Genomic DNA, 23,225 nt, shown 5'->3' on the forward strand with positions numbered 1-23,225 from the left:
TAAAGTTGATCCAAATGCATTGAAATGCACCTCTCTGGAATATTAATTATATATATATATATATATATATATATATATATATATATATATATATATATATATATATATATATATGTATATATATATATATATATATATATATATATATATATATATATATATATATTATCGATCGCTTCAAAAACACTTCACTAACTTTCTTGGAGAGCTTCTGATAATCTCTGTCGTCATTTAAATCAATAATGAATTTATTTCCACCATTGATATGGCGAAGTGTCAATCTCCATATAGTCTTTTTCAATTAAAATTACTTTTTTAATCCTTTTCTGCCAATCTTCTTCGGTAATATTAGATACTTCTTCTTTAACTAGCTCCGTTACCTTCATGTCAAATTTTGGAAAATTATTTTCACGCCTGAGGCTTCGTTTCAATTTTCGTTTCAAGTTTCAGTATGGTGTGTCCATACTTTTCAGTAATACTCTCAAGGGCATACATTTTTTCAAATGTTTTTGTCTGTAAAACTCAAGTAATTGGTGTTTGGTATAGTTATCTTCAAAATACAAAATGTTATCCATTAAAAAATTTTGTATTTCATCTTTTCTCGAATTTTTATTCGGTACTTTGATGAGCTGTCGCGAATGATAGGAAGCGTTGTCAACAATTATTATACTATTCTCATCCAAATTTGGGATCAATGTGTTTTCAAACCATTCCTCAAAAATATTAGCTTCCATGTTCTTATGATAGTCAACATTGCAGTTCTCGAATTTTTTCCACATAATTTCAAAGAATTCGGAACCTATCCTTTACTTCCTCCGCAATACACAATGATTAGTCGCGATCCTTTGTTTGCAGGCATGTTAGGCGTACACCTTCTCGAACCATCAGTCTACCCTTTCGTAACTGTGTCATGAGTGTCATACCAAGTTTTGTCCAAATAGAAAATTTGCCGTTGTTCTTGTCTATATTTAGTTATTTGTTCTAAGTATATGTTACGCAATTCCACTATTCTTCTGCTTTTCATAACTGCTTGACGTTTGTTTATTATTTTAAATCTAAATCCTAGTTTCTTTATCCAATTCTGAAGAGTTTTTTCCGGAATGTATTCAATGTCTTTCTTATGATTTCAGTTGTAGGAATCTCATTGCTTTTGTAAAAGTAGTATATTCTTTTTTTTAATGATTTTATTAGATGAGCATCTAAAGGTGTTGGTAATCACATTGCGTCTTGCGTTCAAAGGTTTGTTTTTGACTATTTTACGTACAGTTGAGAAACAAATTTCGGTCAAATCTGACGTTGCTTATAATAGTTTGTTTCTCTTGAAATCAAACTTGAGATGTAGATTCTTATATACATTAAAACATACTCTCCGTTTTTTCAATATCCAAATGCATCTGAATTTTATTCACTGGTATCTCGTTTTCGCATTGTTCACCATCGCTATTGGAATCACTACACTGGAAAAAGTCTGCGTTGTTAACCCACTCGTTATTTCTATTACTACTTGTCCAAGGACGCCACACTTTAAACAGGTAAAAATTTTAAGTAATTAAGTATAACTGCACCAATATCGAATTTCAACACTCAAATCGCGATCAGTTCCTGAACTGAACATTGACAACACGAAGTATATAAACATCCTCGCATTCTATTCGTCACCGTAACATGACTTCAAATTTAATTTTATGACTCTTCAGCCTATTATAAAACTCGGTTAGTAAAAATAACCCAATACGAACCGCCAATTCTTCAGTCCACGTGGACTAGTTGGCAGCGGTATAATTTCTTTATATTGGTTTTTTTGGCCTTTGATCGCCGATAGCTTTAATTATTCACAATACCGGTTACTTCGACTATACTTCAGGTTCCATTCGTCCACGGCCCATCAGCCCGGATTTTCACCTCTTTATTTTATTACATTATGTGATATAAAAGCTTGTCGTGAGATTCATGAATTCAATATGTACCTTCTACTTCTTCTTATATAAACTTATTCAAACTTATGTCAGAAATGACAAAAGGCATTGCCAGAAAGGAATAATGAAAACAGCAAGATATGCTTCAGAATTAATGATAATAATAATCCAAAAATATGCTGTTTTGTCAATGCCAAATGCAATATTTGTAAACGTATTGTAATGAATCTGAGGCCGGCCCTGGCCGGTGTCCCGGTCGGCGGGCGCATGGCGCGTCGCGAAGTACCGCGAAAACTCCGGATGGGTCCCGAAATCCGCAGAGGGATCCGGAACGTTCGTTGACGATATAAAAAACGTCGCTCTTCGTCCCGAAGGGTAGTCTGTACCAAGAAAGCGAATCGAGCGGTTAACAAATGGTAAAGATAAATTAAGCGTTTGTTACTGAGTGGTGTAAATAAATTAGTTGTGATAGTGAAGTATTGTTAAAATAAATGTGTTAAAATAAATGACCTTGGATTTGAAGAGTGGATATTGGCAAGTTGAATTGGCCCCAGAAGATCGAGAAAAGACAGCTTTCTCCATCGGCTCAGGATTGTGGCAGTTCACGTTTATCCCATTCGGGCTTTGTAATGCTCCAGCGACCTTCGAGAGATTGATGGAGACGGTTCTCAAAGGTCTCTCATGGAAGACGTGTCTAGTGTATCTCGACGATATAATCGTGGTCGGAAAATCGTTCGACGATCATTTGAAAAATCTGGAGGAGGTGTTCCTGCGTCTGAGTCCCAAGAAATGCCATCTGTTCCAGAAAGAAGTCCGTTATCTTGGCCACCTTGTCTCTGGGGAAGGAGTGGCGGTAGACGAACAAAAAATCAAAGCAGTTAAGGACTGGCCCATTCCAAAAGACATACATCAGCTTCGGAGCTTCTTGGTTTATGCACCTACTACCGCCGATATGTGCTGGGGTTTGCCAAACCATTGACTCGCCTCATAGAAGGGCAGATCCAGTTCCAGTGGTCTGAGGAATGCCAAGACTCATTCAAGAAGCTGAAAAGAGCTTTGATCAACGCTCCCGTTTTGAGCTATCCCTTACCTGACGGAAAGTTCATTTTGGATACGGACGCCAGCAATGTGGGACTTGGAGCAGTCCTTTCTCAAATCCAGGATGGACAGGAGAAAGTTATTGGCTACTTCAGCAAAACGCTCAGTAAACCAGAGCGTAATTACTGTGTCACCAGGCGAGAGCTGTTGGCCGTAGTCAAAGGTGTAGAGCATTTCTACAAATACGTGTATGGAAGACGATTTCTGTTGAGAACGGACCATGCAGCTCTCAAATGGCTTCTGCAGTTCAAAAATCCCGAAGGCCAAGTAGCGCGCTGGATTGAGAGATTACAAGAATTTGACTTCGAAATAGAACATCGAGCTGGGACTAGCCATAAAAACGCAGATGCCCTATCACGAAGACCTTGCCCCGATGACTGCTCACATTGTCGACGAGCAGAAAAGAAGGAAGCAGCTATTTGTAGAACTACAGCTGTAGACGACAACTGGGAGGATGATAAGATCAAGGAAGACCAAGAGAAAGACCCAGATCTTGGTTTAGTCATCGGATGGAAGAAAAGTAATCGAAGACCATCATGGCAGGAGGTAGCAGGTTATTCGCCAGTGATCAAGTCCTACTGGGCACAATGGAACTCCCTTATTTTGGAAAACGGGGTTCTGAAGCGGGTGTTGGAGTCTGAAGACGGTGCAGAAGAAAGGCACCAGACAGTGGTACCCAGGAGCAGACGACGGGAGGTGCTCAAAGAAATCCATGATGGAGTCACTGGAGGACATCTGGGAGTAACGAAGACCCTCCAGAAAGTAAGACAACGGTTTTACTGGGTTAATTGTCAAGCCGACGTCAAGAACTGGTGCAGAAAGTGTGCTGTATGCGCTGCCAGTAACGGACCTAGGATACGACCGAAAGCTCCAATGCGCCAGTATAACGTGGGTAGTCCTTTCGAGAGAATCGCCATCGATATCGCCGGCTCGTTCCCAGAGTCCCACCATGGGAACAATTACATCCTGGTAGCCATTGACTACTTCAGCAAGTGGGCAGAAGCCTAAGCCCTGCCCAACCAGGAAGCCTTTACCGTCGCTGACGTCCTGGTAAAGGAATGGATATGTCGATTCGGTGTCCCATTGGAGTTGCATTCGGACCAGGGCAGAAATTTTGAGTCCAACCTGTTCCAAGAAATATGTAAACTGTTGGACATTCGAAAGACCAGAACCACAGCCTTACATCCACAGTCCGATGGAATGGTGGAACGAATGAATAGGACTATAAACCGCCACTTGTCCAAGGTAGTCTCTGACCATCAAAGAGACTGGGAACAATACCTCCACCTGTTCCTGCTGGCTTATCGTTCGGCAGTGCACGAGTCAACCGGCCAAACCCCTGCCAGTATTATAATGGGACGAGAGCGGCGGCTTCCTTGCGACCTAAAATTTGGGATGCCTCCAGAACAAGACACTGCGGGGGAAGACTATGTCAGCAAGCTTCGGCAGAGAATGGACGACATTCATGAACGAGTCCGTCTGAACATCCGGAGTGCCAGCGATAGGATGAAGGAGGCCTATGACATTAAGGCGAATGCTGGAGGATTCGAAATCGGCGACCTAGTTTGGCTGTACAATCCTAAGCGCCGCCGTGGTTTATCACCGAAGATGCGGAACTCGTGGGAAGGTCCGTACAAAATCATGAAAAAGATTAATGACCTCGTCTACTGAATCCATAAGCCACCTCGAGGAAAGCCTAGGGTCGTCCATTTCAATAGACTGGCTCCTTATGCTGGAAATCACGACCAAGTTCGCGCCCTCAGACCACCAGAGGATGAAATGACGTTCCAGCAATTAATGTCCTTATACTCGAACGGACAGAAGGTCGTACATGGGGTAACTCGAGAAGAGCCACGAGACCTTTTCAAGGTTCCAGTTGATTACGCCCTAGCGCACTGCGTGGCAGAGGATCTCCAAATGTCCAAGGGCATCGCTGTGGTATTCAGCAAGAAATTCGGTCAGCTTCAAACATTACGAGAACAGAATCCAGAAGTCGGAGGAGTGCTACAGTTGAAGAAGGGTCAGAGAAACATCTTCTACTTGGTGACCAAAAAGCATTCTCGAGACAAACCGTCCTATGAAGATGTCTGGAGGAGTCTTACTAGACTGAAGGAGACGATGCTCGACCAGAATCTCGTGGACTTGGCAATCCCGAAATTAGCCTCTGGGCTCGACAGACTGGACTGGAGAATTGTGAGAAGCATGTTGGAAACGATCTTCAGATCCAGCGGCATCCAGATTTTGGTGTGTGGTAACCATCTTCCACGACCGAGCATAAAGACTGTGGAGTGTTACTTCCATCGAACTTCACAGTGCAAATATGGAGAGTTCTGCAGGTATCGACACACGCCAAGGATGACATTTCGGGGCGAAACGTCTTTAAGGAGGGGGCAATGTAATGAATCTGAGGCCGGCCCTGGCCGGTGTCCCGGCCGGCGGGCGCATGGCGCGTCGCGAAGTACCGCGAAAACTTCGGATGGGTCCCGAAATCCGCAGAGGGATCCGGAACGTTCGTTGACGATATAAAAAACGTCGCTCTTCGTCCCGAAGGGTAGTCTGTACCAAGAGAGCGAATCGAGCGGTTAACAAACGGTGAAGATAAATTAAGCGTTAGTTACTGAGTGGTGTAAATAAATTAGTTGTGATAGTGAAGTATTGTTAAAATAAATTTGTTTAAGACAGTTAATTCTTTAATTCGTTACAGTATCGTCATCTAGAAAAGGCTTGTACCTGTCACAAGGAAAATTTAAAAAACATGAATTGAAATGAAATGATAACATTATTACTGTAAGCCATAACCAGAATGTTCAAGGATTGAAAGAATGTAATATAAATCTTCACGATGCCAGATAAACAGAAATAATGAAAAAGTAGGTACCGGCTTACAAAAGAATGATTGATATCAAAATTCATGAAGGTCCAGTTATATTTCCCAAATCTGTGAATGGAGGAAGAGTTACTGAAAAACGCTCTTTTCAAAAAAAAAAATTACATAAATATAAACAATTTTGAAAACTACAAGGAGTCATGAAAATTTCAGAATTCAAGGAACTTTGATAGCCAATTAAAATCTGCATCTTTCCAACAAGGAAAAATATTTCTTCAAGAACAACAGCTAAATGCAAGTCCTTTTGTTTTCCACAAAAAATATTTGTTGAAAAAAACTGCAGAAATATCTTGATAATTGTTCACTGTAAAATATCGAGGGATTCCAAATACTAAAAAAATATTATTTTCAATTAATAGTAGCTCATCGAGATCATTCACATCATTCTAATGAGAATTTCGGCTAAACAACATTCGGAATGCCTTTTAAAACTTAGAAAGGGTCGAACAGACAAAATTGTTTCGATTATAAGAATTGAGTTTTTTTTAGTTCTCAAATACATATTTTATTCAATTTTTGGAAGCTTATTCTATGATTTTTATACATTATATATGGATATCATTTTTCATTTCAAATTGTACAAGAATATCAAAGAATCAAAGTTTGTGCATTCCCTAAAACTAAACATGCACCAACAAAATACAGAACAACACACGTAATATACTAGAAACCTTCAAATATTAGATTTTGTGACAAGAGTAAAGTACTCGTATTTTGAAAAATCTCGGGAAATGTTATTTAAAAAAGTTGTTCAGCATTGAAAAATACATCTAGATTTGAAGGCATGGCTATCCAAGTGAAGTTTTATTTTTTACCCATTTTTTTTAAATGGGGACTACGAAAAAAAATAGTTGTGTAATATCACAGGCTTCAAAATGAATCGTCGTATACAGAATGATGTCTATTTATCGTTTTAGCAAACATTTTTTTTTCGTAGTTCTATTTTTAAAAAATGGGTAAAAAAATAAAACTTCGCTTAGATGGCCATGAATTCAAATCTAGAAGTAATTTTCAATGCTGAACAACTTTTTTAAATAACATTTCCCGAGATTTTTCAAAATAAAAGTACTTTACTTTTTTCACAAAATCAAATATTTGAAGGCTCCTCGTATATTACGTGTGTTGTCCTGTATTTTGTTAGTGCATGTTTAGTTTTAGGGGATGCACAAACTTTTAATAAGACTAACATTTTGTCGAAAAACCCTTAATAAATAAGTCTCCCATATGGTGCATAATTTGGGGATGACACTGTATATCTTATAATATTTCAATCATTAGATTCACCTAACAATTACATACGGATACATTGTAAAATTAATTAATTTTACAATTTACAATTTAAGACTAGTAGAAAAAGCAATATTAGAAGTTAATTTTATATAGCTTAGAATATTTCAATTATTAGATTTACTTGACTATTACATGACACATTGTAAAATCAATTTGAAACAAGTAGATAAGGCAAATTGTAAAATTAATTTAAAACACTCAAGTCGCTGGTACCTAGAACAGGTAGATACTTGTATATACATATGTATAGTATACCTGTATGGTATAAATTAGGATAGCTTTCCTCCTCTTGAAGATGATCACTTGGTGATCGAAACACGTGTCGAGGTGTTGAAATAACGATTTGGTGTTGAGGAAAAACTCCAGTAATATTCATTACTACACCAAAGGTTCCAAACAGTGCATCACAAGTATCGATATGGTGTTCAAGAGAAATGGAATACGTTATATTTTGTCAGTTTTATATCATCCAGCAACAAAGAAGCAGGCTAAAAGTTTGGGAAAAAATTTTGAGTATCTAATGAGAAAATTCCGCCTAGATTTCCAACAACAGTTTTCAAATTTATTGTTCATTTAGAGAATAACATTAAGTTCGACCAATGGAAAATCAACAATTGATCTAATTCATCCAAGTGGATATCTATGTAAAACATTTTGTTGAAGTAGATGAAACAATTACAACATCCAGAAATTATGCAGTAAACGAAAAGTAGTCACCAGGAGAAGAACGAGAGGTGTTGTGACTCCTTTGCTAAGTTACAGCCTATACCTATACATATACTATAAGACCTGTGCTCATTTTTTACAATCTAAGCCACAATAAACCTTTGCGGGTTGTAGTGGAGTGTCAAAAAGGCAAACTCACTTTGGTCCTATCTACCTACTAGGTGCGTGACAACAGATGCCATAAAATTTTCTCAATTTGAATTTTTTTTGAGCACAAGCGCATAACCCCACAAAGCGGAGCATGTATCATTTACGGTTTTCTACTATGAGACCAATCTGGTTCTGCTTCAGGTTTTTCAGCTATCAGAATAGTAGGTATCATATGAAGTGGGACTGTCTGCAACCAAAATCGTATATCACTCATTAATTTAATAAATAATAAAATACTTTTTCAGAGTACGTTGATAGTAGGTACAAAAAAATAGAAAGATCGATGAACGAATCAGAATTCTATGAATCTTGTAAACCACTATATGTACCTCTAATAGAAATGTAAAAGTTGTAAGAATATTCATAATAGTACCGAATGTTCAATTCAGACAGAGAAATGAATTTATTGAAATATTTTCATAGTATATTATTCATCTTTTTATATATGTATAAAGCTGTAAAAGGTACAACTATCTTTGAGATTAAATAGCATAGGTAAATTAGGATGCACAGAACTCTGTGCACTACTATATGATATCCTAACGATATATATGCTAAATGACTGTTAGTAGGTAATTGCATCCTATAAAAATATGTGTTTCCATGAAATGAATACGTTTCTGAAAAACTATTAATCCGGTATTCATTATCAACTACAGTGATAATTGAGAAAAATGCCTGTCATGAATAACTAATTTTATTGAAGTTGTTCAGCCTTTTGCTTGGTTTTTTCTTTCAATTGAAAACCCGTCCAATGCTCCTGGACTCTGCTTCCAGAGCAGAAGTAAGATTTTGAATGCAATTATTATTGAAAGAGTATAACTATTTTGCAGGTCTGCAGGTCAGCAAATTGTTATCAGTAGACATTGCTCACGTAATTTTGTAGGAGGACAGAAATTTTTGCAAGTCGGGTCTGCCAGACATGAATCTCGACCAGGTCAATCATTTCCGAGAGAAAAAAATTCCAACCCCCTTTTAATACCTAATTCTCAAAAAATTGAAGATACATTTTGCAGGTCGGCGGAAATTTTTACAGGTCGGTTCTCCCAGACATGTATCTCGACCAGGTTGATTATTTTCGACAAAAAAAAATTCCAACCCCCACCCTTTGAGTATGGAAAAAGTCCACATTCCTCAATAAATTGAAAATAAACCTTGCAGGTCGGCAGAAATTCTTGCAGGTCGGGTCTGCCAGACATGAATCTCGACCAGGTTAATCATTTCCGACAAAAAAATGCCAACTCCCACCCTTTGAGTATGGAAAAATTCCATATTCCTCATTAAATTGAAAATAAACCTTGCAGGTCGGCAGAAATTTTTACAGGTCGGGTCTGCAAATTATGGATCTCGACTGGATTATACATTTTCGACAGAAAAAAATTACAACCCCCACTTAATAATTTCCCAAATTCTCAAAAAATTGAAGATACATTTTGCAGGTCAGCAGAAATTCTTTCAGGTCGGGTCTGCCAGGCATGAATTTCGACCAGGTTAATCATTTTCGACAGAAAAAAATTCCAACCCCCACTTAATAATTTCACAATTCTCAAAAAATTGAAGATATATTTTACAGGTCGAGTCTCCCAGACATGAATCTCGACCTGGTTGATCCTTTTCGACAAAAAAATTACAAACTCCACCCTTTGAATATGGAAAAATTCCACATTCCTCATCAAATTGAAAATAAACCTTGTAGATCGGCAGAAATTTTTGCAGGTCGGGTCTGTAAGTTATGGATATCGACTAGATTATTCATTTTCGACAGAAAAAAATTCCAAACCCCACTTAATATTTTCACAATTCTCAAAATATTGAAAATACATTTTGCAGATCGGCGAAAATTCATGCAGGTCGGGTAGTAGGAGATTGGAGCCGGTTCTAAGCCTCCCCCCACCACTATGAAGTATTCATTGCTTTTTTTGTTGTTGTTTAGTGGAGTCAAGGCGATGTGACCTTGAAGTGTCTGGTGCAGGGATCGTTCAGAATTTTTTTTCTAAGTCTCCCCTCACCACTATGACGTATTAATTGCGTTTTGTTGTTGTTTAGTGAAGTCAAGGCGATGTGACTTTGAAGTGTCTAGTGCATGAATCGTTCAGATTTTTTTTTCCATATGAGATTTTGTGTGTGTGTGTGAGTGTGAGAGAGAGAGAGAATGCACGGTACAGGGTTTCATCATGTACTTGTCTATGTACAAACATACGTCTGCATACTTCGAAGATTCTCCAAGTAATGAATGCTCCACCGGGGTGAGGCCACCAAGTTAGTAGTGGTGTGACGTCACAGCAACAGCAACCGTTCAACGGTAAGAGAGCAAAATGTTCACTACACGACGTCTGGCTGAGTAATGCGTATTCATCGGTCTGCCCTCACCTCTATCTCGATGCAGTGAAGGCTGAGACGTAACGCATCGCTCTAGCCTCGCTATCGATGATGACACGCAGGCGGTCGAGGACTGTGCTAACGTCTGCCCTCTCCGAGAGCACAACGACCACTGCCTGTTCGTATCGACATCTGTTATCGCATCCAGTTGGGAGGTGGGCTTGATTGTGACGTCAGGCATCTCTAGTGGGTAGCAACTAGCAATGTGAACCTTTCACGGTTTCATGGTGGGGGTGACTTGCGCTGTTCAACATAAAAGAAATGCCTGGCACACTATGAAATCAGTAGACGAATATAACTGCAGCAGTAAGCAATTGGTAGAGTGTTATTCAGTTCGTAATAGAAGGAAGACGATGAGTGTATTTTGCTGTTGGAAATTGGTTATATTTTCATACATATTTTCATCATGTCCGTTTCAAAAGTAGACTTAAATAAAATCAATAGTTTGATTGTACAGAAGGTTGAAATACTAGAGCCAAAGGCTTTATCATCATTACCAATTGATGAAGTATATATAATTAAGAATGTCAACTTATTCTACAAGGTTTGGAAAATCAATTTTATTAACTTTGGAAGATGTGAGCAATGAAAAATTATTTAAAACATGGCTACCAAAACGTATTTCGTTGCAATTCAGTGATGACGATGTAACTTGTATCAACTCATCGGGTGGTAAATATACGATGGTGTATTTAGGTCAGAGCCCGCAAAGTTTTGCAGGTATGAAAACGCGATCTCTAGTCAAATTCAATATGATTGAATAATAATAGTAATTATGTATAGTGAATTTCTTTTTGTTTTAATAATATTCATATATTAGATGATTTAGATGATAATTATATGGAAATATAAACATTACTAACTTAGTTGAATACACTCACTTTATAAGTACAAATAAAATAGGAATGTGAGTATTATATTATGGAAACAAGTTGGAGGTTGCTAAGAGTGTCAATATCTGCTGTGAACTGAACCATCCAATGCATTGTATATTAAAACTGTATCATGCAAAATTAATGCATATACTTTAGTATTGTCTGGAAACTTGGTCTTCCTCTTCTCAAACTCAATCGTTATATCAATAGTTGATGATTTTGTTGCATTCGGTTGATAGGAGCAATCGATGACGAATAGAGTATTCTCTCTAAATTGTCCAATGTCCATCAGAGGTTCACTCATATCTTTATCATAATAACTTCGCTGGAAACTCTCAAAAGCATAATAAGCAGGAGCATCATGTTTTTTATCGAAATTCAAATTCCAACGCTCATATGGATAAACTTCAGAATTCAAGTATACTCGAATACTATTGATATCAGCAGTTGTGAATTTTGTAATATCCTGTGTTCTATCTTCAGATGTGGTAGTACTTTGGAATGCGATGATGACAAAACGAGGAGTCTCCAGAGCGTTAGTTGTTTTGATGGCCCATGTGTCTGAAGAAGTCCCACGTAATGATGGTAGTTCATACAGGTCCCACATGCGATAAGCCAACTTGATTTTGGCATTCAGACCGCTTTTGTTTGTTCTACTCAAAAGTTTGAGCTTGTGTTTATCATCTGGTACAATATTTCTTATTTTCCATTTGATTTTATTTATTTCCAAATCAGCATCAACCTCACCTATATATGAGTTTTTGAATGATCGAGCGATAATCAAAATCAATTCCTGTTTGGCATTCAAGATACTTTTGTTGTAATCTTCAGCAAAACCCATCAAATATTTCAGTGGTAGTTTTCCACTAGAAACATGACTGTTTGTATCCAAGATATCTTGTTTCAATTGTGAAAGTCCCCAGCCAGATGTCAATATTGTGTTAGCATGAGATTGTCCAAATGACATCATGGTTTTCATTGTAGATGTTATCCCAGGTTTTCTAACAACAGCCACTTGTTCACCACCCATTTCGTAACGAATTTCATCAAAGAGAAATGCAATTGCATTATTAGAGAGATAGCATGTTTTCGCTACATCTTTGAGGGTGAATTTACCGTCTATGTAATTGAAGCTCTCGGCAATATCTAGTATAACATCTTGATTATTGATTGCAATTCTAATTTCATCCAAATTCCTGAATAGCGGTCATCCGTAGGGCTTATATGTATGCTCATGTAAACTTTTGAGAGAATGATTGAGCATTGGTTCATCGAATATATTCAACTTTTCACTGTTTGTTCCGAGCACCATTGTTATTTTCTCACTTTCAATCCAATCGATTTCAAAAATTTAAGATTACTCACAGACAGAGCGTTATGTGCTAACTGTTTAGCATACACTTGTGGAATGAGCTTCTTTTTATGCACACTTTTCTTTTTGATAGTGCAGCTCGTTTTGGTTTGGTATTGTTCAATACGATTTTGTCTATTGTAAATGAAACCCATAACAATAGTTATTCGATTTTTTTCAATTCCAAAATAATGAAAACCTCTTCATCACTTCCAAAATCGATAAGGTTATTTTTTTCATCCAAAATACACACTGTAATGTTGTGAATCAATTGACGACCTTCTGGACTGACAGGCATATATATATAATACTGTGTGGTTCTTTAGTAAGATTGTATCCAGGTTCAACATCAATAACGAATGAGAAAAGAATGTGGGATTCTTCACCATTTATATATGAACCAGATATTATATTGCAATCTAAGCGGATAAGTCTCACAGTTTTAATGTTTATTGGTAATGAGGATTCATGTATCTGATTTGGTGGAAATATGCCATGAGCGAACCCCATCATTTCTGCTATAGAATTTGGATGTGTCAGATCAATTTCATATTTGGATCGCATTTCACATTTAAATGTATTATTATTGGCGTGTAGATAGAAAATATCATCTGCAACGATATCAATTGGTTTTTTATAATTTCCCAGAACTGACTTTGTCACTGGAATATTGAATTGGTTTCCTATTTTATAATTGGATGTATCGAACTTATTTATATTATTTTTGATAAATTCATAGAAATTGTCTGTATTCACTTTGAGAATAAGGGAGTCGGTATCAGTGTAGAGTAAGGACGCATCTTCTCCAAACTGTTGTTTGATACATCCATAGAAAAAATCATACATAACTGTTTTGGATAATTCCAGAATGGAAAATCCCAAATACGGTGCTTTATCATAATGAACTTTTACTCTAGCCAATTGAATAGCAACAATATTTTCAGTAAAAGTGGAGCATTTTTTAAAATTTGGTCGCGATATGAGACAACTAGCACCTATAGTTCTTTTTATATTTTCCCAATGTGTAATGAGTCCAACATCAATTCTATTGTCTACGTTTTCCATTGTTTTCCCATAGACTGCATTATTCATTAGTTTGTAGAAATCTTTTTCAGATTTGTTATTAGACCGATTACGCATTTTAGTATTCAATCAACATGATTGCTTGAACCTCAATACTCTATGTGTGTTCATCACTATCAAGCCATGATTGACAGCTTGCTATAAGTTTCTATAGTGAACAATATATTTTCTTTTATCGTTTAAATTTGGAATTGATTTCGGAACTTTCGATTTTGCATATGGAGGTATCAAACGTTCAACTAAGAATGGAAAATCGGAATGTTTATCGTGAAGTTCTTGGGGATAATGAATATCCACTTCCAATACATATCCATAAGGACTATCAACATCCACATTCATTATATCAAGATTGAGAATTTCATGAGGTGTTAACCATAAAAATTCTCCTGTTGGTAATGATTGGGACATGCTGTGACCATATAGATTTGTTGCATCCAAATATGAAATGAATGAAGATGGTTCATTTGGATTATAATTCGGTAAAAATTTATTGTTTGCTTTATGTTTCCTTTCACTACATTGACTGATTCCACCACGAATACCTTTTTGAAAGAAGTGAACCATATCAATGTCAGTTAGTAATTCCAATTCAATATTAGTATATTTCAACATGGCATCCCACGATAATCCGGGTGCAGTGAAGTATTGTGCCGGATCCAATTTATATTTATCAACAGATATATTTCTAACGTTTTCAAAAATGTCACATAATAGTAACACATCTGACTTTAAATATAAATCAGAGTATTCACCCAAATCCTGACATTCGAACAAATTCCAAACAAGTTGAGCTCTCCCATAATCATTATCTGATATATGTTCACAATTGAGTTTATCGTAAAATTGATTTTTGGTTGGAAGTCTTGGATGATTCAGTTTGTCGATGTCATCAACAAAACTATAGGGAAATACACCTTTCTTTCTCATTAAATTGAAGTTTTCAATTTGTGGGAAATGTTTGCGCATCTCGTCGCGATACACTGATCAGTGTGTTATTGAATATATATATGGACAGGATGGCTAGGGCTAGGATGTGGAATCATACACGATCTGGGCTTGACTGGTTTAATCGTTGACCCCCGAGACAGATGACAGTTGGCACTTAGGCATTTTGTAGCGTACTTATTACATCTTTCCTTTTTTTTCCAAAATTATATTCATGTTTGTAATGAGAATAACGGTACTTATTGATACATACTTTAATATTTTCACAATTAACAGTAATTTACACCACACCACACCATAAAATATTATAATAAATCGTCTTGTGACGACAAGTAGAAAATCAGGTAGAATATGTTGACAAAATAACACAGTTGATAAATTTTGAAATTACTTGAAGCCGTAGTAATTATGGAATTCTTTTGGCGTTTTGCTCATTCTACCTGATCTTGTTCTGGTTGACAAAGTCTCAAAATTAATCAGATTTTCAGGATAATTGGTTTGTTTATTACTACCACTTATTTCAGGACGTGCATTTTGTACATTTGTTGTCATTTTACAATTAGCCTCTGTAGGCTCACCTTCGATGGTATTTGAATTATCTAGATCAGATGCACTTTCAACTAAACTGTGATCTAATGCTATCAGCACTTCTCGCACCATTAATTTCTCTATCCATACTGTTCGCACTGTTGCTACTACTAGGTACTACATTTAAATAAACATTATTGTCAAACTGTTGACTAGATAATTCTCTACAGTGAGATTTGTTGGATAGTGGTTTGTGATTTTCTTGTGATTTTCTCTCCAATGTTTAAAAAATTTAGAATTTCTGACAAGAGTTTTACCATTTTCCAATAGTACCTTATATGATCTTACACCTACTTTATCTAAAATTATACCATATTTCCATTTATCCTGAAGCGTCTTTTTAACTAAAACTTTACTGTTTATATTAATTTTGTTTGTAAATCTAGAAGATTTTTTGTCATAATAAAATTTCTCTCTTTTTTGAGACTTGTCAATAAAACTATCATATGTATTTTTGTTAAAATGATACTAATTTTGGAGATTACTTGTTGGAAGTAGTTCTCTCAAGTTTCTATTATATAAAATGTTTGCAGGTGAGTATTGCCCATCTAGTGGCGTATTTCTTATAGATAACAATGCTAAATGAGGATCTGATGCGTCTTTTCTGCATTTTCTTAGTGTGTTTTTTATAGTCTGAATAGTTCTTTCAACTTCCCCGTTTGACTGCGGATATCTTGGGGATGAGGTAATGTGATTGAATTCCCATTTCTTTGAAAACTGTTTAAACATGAAGCTACTAAATTCTGGACCATTGTCCGAAATAATGGTATGTCTAGAGAATATTGTCTTCAGATTTATAATAACGTTTTCACTTGTCAGATCCTTGTTTAGATTGGCAATATCAAAAAATTTTGAATAATAATCGACAATCACTAAATACGAATTGTTATCAAAATGAAATAAATCTACCCCAACTTTAACCCATGGCTTCTTTTCGATGGCATGTGGACTCATAGGTTCGGAGGTGAGTATTTTATCTTGTATTTGTTTATTCATTGATGGCCAGTAAAAAGAGTTGTTAGCTTTAGATAAACATTTATTTACCCCTTGATGTCCCAAATGAATTTTTTCGACGATTTCATTTCTAAGTGCTTTAGGAACTATCAATTTAGTGCCTTTATATACAAGACCATTGGCTGTTGTTAATTCAGCCCTATACTTGAAGAAACATTTCAAATTTTCAGATAGTTTTTTCATTTGATTTCAAAATCAAGTTCCTTAAAGATGATAACTGCGGATCTTTTTCAGTGAGCTTCCTAATCTGTTGCATTTACATTTTCATTTATTAAGCAAACTTGAGCCTCCAGCTCTATATCAATATTTTCATCAAAATATTTATTTACATAAGCTCGAGATAGAGTGTCCGCAATGATCAAACTTTTACTTGGTTTATAGTTTACTGTGAAATCATATTTCCGAAGTTGTATTAAGAGCCTTTGCAACCTAGCAGGACATTCATTTATAGGTTTTTTAAAAATAGATAGCAATGGTTTGTGATCAGTTTCTACAACAAAGCATTTCCCAAAAACATACTGATGATATTTAGAGCAACCAAACCATATACTCAAAAGTTCTTTTTCAATCTGTCCATGATTTTGTTGAGCTACAGTTAATGCACGTGATGCATGAGCACAAGGTATACTATCTTGGAGAATTGTTGCGCCCATTCCTGACTTTGACGCATCTACCGATATTGTAATGTTTGTGCTTTTTACATCAAAAAATTTGAGGCAGGGTGCCCCACAAAGCACCTTTTTCAGCATTTCAAAGGCAAGCTCCTGTTTTTTACCCCAATAAAATTATATGTTTTTTTTAAGCAATTCCCTTAGTGGTGCAGTTTTTTCTGATAGATTACTTATACATTTTGCCACATAATTTAGTAAACCTAAAAATCTCTGAACATCTTTTACATTTTGCGGTTTTGGCATATTTATTATGCCTTCCACTTTAGAATGATCTACTGTTAAGCCTTCTTTAGAGATTATGTGTCCCATGTATTTTATTTCTTCAGCAGAAAATTGACATTTACTTTTATTAAATCTCACATTATAAGCTTCAGCCCTTTTAAATACTTGTTCTAGTCTTTTGTCGTGTTCCTGTTGATTTTTCCCATAAACTATAATGTCATCGATATATATGTTACAGCCTTCGATGTCTCCAAAAATCTCTATCATTCTCTCCTGATATACTTCTGGAGCACTTGCTAGGCCATATGGAAGACGTAAGAGTACCTTCCAAAGGGTGTAGCAAATGTACAAAGTTTTGAGCTATATTCATCTAAATGAATTTGTAGAAAACCCTGAGTGGCATCTAAAGTACTAAATACTATTGACCCTGCCAATTTACATCCAAAGTAGGTATCTGAAAAAAATGTCTCTTTATAGACATGTTCAAGTATTTAGGATCTAAACATATTCTGATAGACCCATTGGGTTTCCTAACTAAAACAACAGGATTAATCCATTCTGCACTTTCTGTTTCTCTAACAATTATTTTGTCAGATTCAAGCCTGTCTAGACTTTCTTTCAACTTATCACGTACTGCAAAGGGTACTTTACGAGACAAAAAAGTGACTGGCTGTGCATCTAGCTTCAATTCTATATGGTAAGGTTTTTTAATACTGCCTATACCTTCAAATAAATGTTTAAATTTACTGACTAATATTTTAGAATCTTTATTTTCTATATTTTCTTCAATATTATCAATTTTTTTAATTATATTGAACTACAAACATGCTTGTAAGCCTAATATTGGACAACTCTTTGTACTGACTACTTGAAATAAAATAGTTTTCAATTTGGTTTTATACCTGCATTCAAGATAGCACTGGCCTATTATAGACAACTGATTACATGTATATGATTTCAATTTAACTGTACTTCTTTGTAATTTATCTGTGTCAAACTCGATTCTTTTCAAAATGTCCATGGGGATTATATTCGCTACTGCTCTTGTACCTAATTTCATTTTAACGAGGTACTTTCCATTGACCTCGACCTCCGCAAGCCATGCTTCCACATCCATCTCAGATACTGAAAGTATTTCGTTAATATTTCTTGTGCTGCCTGAAAGTTCAGAATTGTTAGTACCATCAAGAACAAGGCTGTTTGTATAAATACAATTTTGACATTTATTGCCATTAGATTTATTTGTTGAATAATTTTCAAAATATTCCTTAACATCATTCATGTCTCCATGTTCTATGGAACCTACAAAAGTATAATTCTCTTCATAGTTGCCCTCATCACTACTACAATACTCTGTAACATCTTTATCTATTAATTGAATTCTATGACTATTTCCAGACTTTTTACTATACTTATTATATAAATTTTTACCATCCCTTTTATATTGTCCAACTTTCTTCTTGCATAACGCTGCAAAGTGGTTGAAGTTTCCACAGTTATCGCATTTGCAATACATTTTCCATAGCCATGATTTCTTCCACATTTTTGGCACTGCTGGTTACTCGTTCTCACTTGTGGACCATTCCAGTGTTTTCTAGTTGGTCGTTCCTTGGAACTAACAGCATCAACATCTTCTGAGTGTTCGCCTTGACCATTAGAAGTCTGCTTGTTGTGTTCCCTGGTATTTTTCATACTTATACATACACTAACCGCTTCCTCAAGAGTTTTAACATCCTTTTGTAATAAATTTCCTCTCAAAGACTCTGATCTGAGACCACAAATCAGAATATCTTTCACTAGCGAGTCCTTTAAGTCACCTAACTCACAATTATGTGATAAATTTTTGATCTCTGTTATGAATTGTTCGATAGTTTGCCCTTCTTTTTGTTTATATGTCAAAAACTTATGTCTTTCGTACGTCAAGTTGCTTTTAGGAATGAAATGCTGGTCAAACTTCTTCAATAATTCGTCTAAGGTGTCTTCCTCATCTGCAGTGAAAGTATTGTAAATTCTCATACCTTCTTCACCTATCAACGTGAGGAGTTGAGCACATTTCGTCGCTTCTTCCTTCTTAGCGATTTCGGTTGCTTTCAAATATGTTAAAAACCTCTGCTTCCAGAACCTCCACTTTTCGGCAAGGTTACCGGACATGATCATGGGTGGTATTCCACGAAAATCCATGTTCCAGCTTTTCTTTGATTGATGACTGACTAACTAACCTTTCACTTTTCGTGTTTGCTATTTATCAGCATCGGATGATTGAAGATTTAATATTCAATTCCAATTTCCCGACTGCACCATGTGATATTGAATATATATATGGACAGGATGGCTAGGGCTAGTATGTGGAATCATACACGATCTGGGCTTGACTGGTTTAATCCATGACCCCCGAGACAGATGACAGTTGGCACTTAGGCATTTTGTAGCGTACTTATTACAATCAGATTCTGAAACTATCAAATTCAATTCAAATAATTCTTCTTCATCCTACCATCTTTATCCGTATAGGAGTGTGTAAAGAGATATTTTGTGAAAGATATATATTTCTCATTAGTTTGTAGGATGACATCCACTTTATCTTTGTTTTTATACAATTCCTTTATGAATAAGTGACAATAATATCCACTCAGATTGTGAAAAATTATAGGAATAAAATTTGGTAATCTAAAATTCAAATTACATGATGAATGAGCAGCAGGGGACCTTTTTTTCCTGTGAGATGACAACATTCCCTCACTTCAACTTCACTATCATTAAATTTTTTAAAACAAATGCCACAATTTGTGGCAGAAGCAAACTGCTCCTCTTCCTCAGGAGTTTGTGCATCCATAGGAATAGGAAACCTGAGGTGATTTTCATAAATATTTTTCAAATCATCTTCGATTTTGCTGACGAATTTCTGGGCCGCATCCACAACCCTATACGAAACAAATTTTGACAAATCATCATTGTATGAACATTTAATCAAATAAGCAAATGAATAAGGCTCATGTTTGAATGTCTTGATCGAGTCCGAGTATTCAGGATTTGGTTTAGTGGTTTAAATCGGCTTAGGTACTGATTCAAAATCGGCATACACTACAAATGGTACCTTCATTTGTTTCTCAAAGTTTTCATAAGTTAGTATATTTTCAGGCACCATTTTCCCATATTTATTGACTTTGAAATTGGTTAATGGTGTTGTAGTACTCAAGTGATTACAATTGTTCATTAGAAAAATATAATAGACAGCCATCACAAAAATATTTCTTATGTTCATGAGCCGATAATTGGCTTGAAACTAATCTTGAAAGATCTTTGATCCAACAATAATGACTATTACCGAAATCATCAGTGATAAGTAACAAATTGACATGTCTCCTAAGTCTTCTCTGAGAGTAACGTAATGGTCCAATTATTTCATACATTATTTTACCCTTCTCGAATTTACTTTCTAAAGCGTACACATTAACTGAAATGTCATTGTTGTCTTCAAATTTGACAATATCCTTCAAATTTATACCTGTTACATCTATGACTGTATTGAAATGTGGATATGATAAAACTTCTGACGCTCTATCGATTGCAGGATGCAGTGCTGAAGTGATAGCCCATGCAAAACAATGCTGGTCTTTATTACGGACATTAATCACGGCCTTCCTACGCTCGATACATTCAGGCAGCTTCACATATGAACATCCACTGAGCGGGCTGTATTTATTGATGTTCACCTCCAGAAACATGATTTTTTCACAAGTCCAACCTTAAATATAAATCAAAATCACTGATCCATCCAATTAAAACTTGGTAGAAATGCTTACTTGAATCACGTTCCTGGAATTCTGTAGTTTGATCGATAATCCCATTTCGAAATCCATCAAATACGGAATTCAAATCAGTAGATTGGTCAACTGTTCTATTCTGAGAGTTAAATGATTTGGTTTACTTCAGATCTTGTGTTTGCAGAATATAACTCCCAAATACTTCCATATTCACTTTGATGATTTTGTGAACCCTGATGGCTGATTCCAATAATTCTATAACTTTCTGCCTGATTTCATTAAAGAATAACATGTAATCGGTGGAAACAATGGAACTCTGCACCCTGTATGTAGCAATCCGACGCTTGAAGGCACTCTTTATAATTTGAACACCATCACTCAATTGTACACATGCATTATTCTTATGTTGCAGAATTCTATTGTGAGAATTCACTTGAGTCAATGGAATCATCACATTACAACAATTACATGTGTACATAGGTGTTGCAGCGTCATCTAATCTCACCCGTTTCACTGATGGACCTCCTTGACAACTCTGGAGCTGATGACGACGAAGGTTGTCACTACGAGTAAAAGATTTACCACATTCACAAGAATACATTTTCTATGATATGTTCTCACTAACTCACTCGATGGAAACTGACATAACCAACACTCGCCCGCTTCTTAAATACCATAATCCACGTCGCCTGCGCGTCACCGTCGAGAGTGAGGGTAGAGCCATGCGTTACGTCATAGCCATCGCCATATCGAGGGAGGTAAGGGCACATCGATGAATACGCATTACTCAGCCAAACGCCGTGGAGTGCACATCTAACTCTCCTACCGTTGAACGGTTGATGCTGGGGATAGAGCGATGCATACGCATTACTCAGCCAGACGTCGTGGAGTGAACATCTTGCTCTCTTACCATTGAACGGTTGCTGCTGCTGCTGCTGTTGCCACCACTACTAACTTGGTGGGCTCACACCGATGGAGCATTCATTACTAGGAGGATCTTCGAAGTATGCAGACGTATGTTTGTACATAGACAAGCACATGATGAAACCCTGTACCGTGCATTCTCACACACACACACACACAAAATCTCATATGAAAAAAAAAATCTGAACGATCCATGAACCAGACACTTTAAGGTCACATCGCCTTGACTTCACTAAACAACAAAAAAAAGCAATTAATACGTCATAGTGGTGAGGGGAAACTTAGAACCGGAAAAAAAAATATGAACGATCCATGCGACAGACACTTCAAGGTCGCATCACCTTGACTTCACTAAACAACAAAAAAAGCAATGAATACGTCATAGTGGTGGGGGGAGGCTTAGAACCGGCTCAAATCTCCTACTTAGGATCTCCTAGAAAAGAAAATTTCAACCCACACCTTTTGAGTATGGAAAAAGTCCACATTCCTCAATAAATTGAAAATAAACCTTGCAGGTCGGCAGAAATTCTTGCAGGTCGGGTCTGCCAGACATGAATCTCGACCAGGTTAATCATTTCCGACAGAAAAAAATTCCAGCCCCCTCTTAATAATTTCATAATTCTCAAAAAATTTAAGATACATTTTGCAGGTCGGCGGAAATTCTTGTAGGTCAGGTCTCCCAGGCATGAATCTCGACCAGGTTGATCATTTTCGACAAAAAAAATTCCAATTCCCACCCTTTGAGTATGGAAAAAGTCCACATTCCTCATTAAATTGAAAATAAATCTTGCAGGTCGGCAGAAATTCTTGCAGGTCGGGTGTGCCAGACATGAATCTCTTAACCTGGTGTTAATCATTTCCGACAGAAAAAAATTCCAGCCCCCTCTTAATAATTTCACAATTCTCAAAAAATTGAAGATACATTTTGCAGGTAGGCGGAAATTCTTGCAGATCAGGTCTCCCAGACATGAATCTCGACCAGGTCAGTCATTTTCGACAAAAATTTGAACTTTCTTGTACCCAATACGTGACGGTTGGAACCATTGGTGTAGTAATGAATATTACTGGAGTTCAAGCCTCAGGAGACGAATCGTCCGCCATTTTTTTTGCAATTGGGAATGGGGGTCATGAATTTCGACAATGAATAAAAGGTGGGAATGATACTCTTTTCATTTCAATATCCACGTTGAAGTTGAAATTTGGTACAGGGCCATATGTTATAATTCAACAAACACTAAGATCACTATTTACTGAAAAAGAAAATATATGTTTGTATCCAAGATTACATGAAATTAGACTACTAGAAAATAAGGAAACAATGATCTCACAATAAATGAACCCA

At 36.3% G+C, this 23,225-nt stretch overlaps 1 protein-coding gene across 2 annotated transcripts in view; it reads right to left on the minus strand.

Moving 5' to 3' along the window:
- LOC111502355 (uncharacterized) overlaps positions 1–23,225 on the minus strand; it is a 53,222-nt gene that overhangs the window by 26,409 nt on the left and 3,588 nt on the right. The window contains exon 1 of one of the 2 annotated variants that reach the window (XM_074185627.1): positions 20,701–20,719. The exons of the other annotated variant lie outside the window; for it this stretch is intronic. The gene's annotated coding sequence lies outside the window, so the exon portion shown is untranslated. Of the gene's footprint in view, positions 1–20,700; positions 20,720–23,225 lie in introns of those variants that run through there. 2 annotated transcript variants of the gene reach the window in all.

The sequence above is a fragment of the Leptinotarsa decemlineata genome, unplaced genomic scaffold (assembly GCF_025532065.1).
Source record: "Leptinotarsa decemlineata unplaced genomic scaffold, Ldec_3_MD MMD2_tig00078346_RagTag_RagTag, whole genome shotgun sequence".
Lineage (NCBI taxonomy): Eukaryota > Metazoa > Arthropoda > Insecta > Coleoptera > Chrysomelidae > Leptinotarsa > Leptinotarsa decemlineata.